Source organism: Octopus bimaculoides, chromosome 18, assembly GCF_001194135.2.
Source record: "Octopus bimaculoides isolate UCB-OBI-ISO-001 chromosome 18, ASM119413v2, whole genome shotgun sequence".
Lineage (NCBI taxonomy): Eukaryota > Metazoa > Mollusca > Cephalopoda > Octopoda > Octopodidae > Octopus > Octopus bimaculoides.
In genome coordinates this window covers 48,672,461-48,673,481 of record NC_068998.1, presented here as the reverse complement: position 1 = coordinate 48,673,481, position 1,021 = coordinate 48,672,461, and positions in this window count along the sequence as shown.

The following is a 1,021-nucleotide window of genomic DNA, read 5'->3' as shown; positions in this document are numbered from 1 at the left end:
AAGAATCAATATTAGCTGGGAAAAACGTCTTCTTCACTCCTTGTATCAAATACATCTTCCTGTCAGAAACATAAGGACAACACAAATCAACGAAGGAACTTTTATGCGGTTATGTTCCCCACCCCCCCTAAAAAAAAATAATTCGTTGATTTTATAACACCACTCGGTGTTCATTTGCAAAAAAAAAAACGGGAAAAAAAGGAAATCTCACATGTTTCCGGGTTGAGTTCCACTGCGTGACACCTTGGGCAAGTGTCTTCTATTATAGCCTCGGTCCAACTAAAGCTTTGTGAGTGGATTTGGTAGACGGAAACTAAAAGAAGCCTATCGTATATATATATGTATGTATGTATGTATAAACAAGTAAAAGAAGATACATCTTCATTTTCATTTAACAACACTGAAGAAGTCTAATAAGACCGAAATATGCTTGGAGTTTTCTCCCCTCTCTATCAAAGTCAGGCATATTTCCTCCTGCATGGCACACATTCTATTTTTAAATATTTTTAATTAATTAAGATTTCAGGGTTGTTTCCCCTGGCTTTCTTAATCAGAATTAGTAATTAATCTAACGATTACTTCCTCTCGTTACGAGTGAGATTTTAATAAATTAAAGAAGTTTCTTCGTTTACACCATTAAGTATCTTCACACCAACTTTAGCATTTGGTTTTCATGCAGAGTGCGTCTCTGAGTGTTGCTCGTCAGTTCTTCTCTGGAGTTAAGGACTCGAATCAATAACAGCGACGACGACGACGACGACGACAGCCACCACAACAGCAACGGCATCAACAGCAGCAACAATCAATATACAAGAACAATCTCTACTGATGTTGCTACTACTACTACTACTACTACTACTACTACTACTACTACTACCACCACCACCACCATTACTACCACCACTACTACTACTACTACTACTACCACTACTACTACTACCACCACCACCATTGTTACTACTACTACTACCACCACCACCACCACCACCACCACCACTACTACTACTACTACTACTACTAC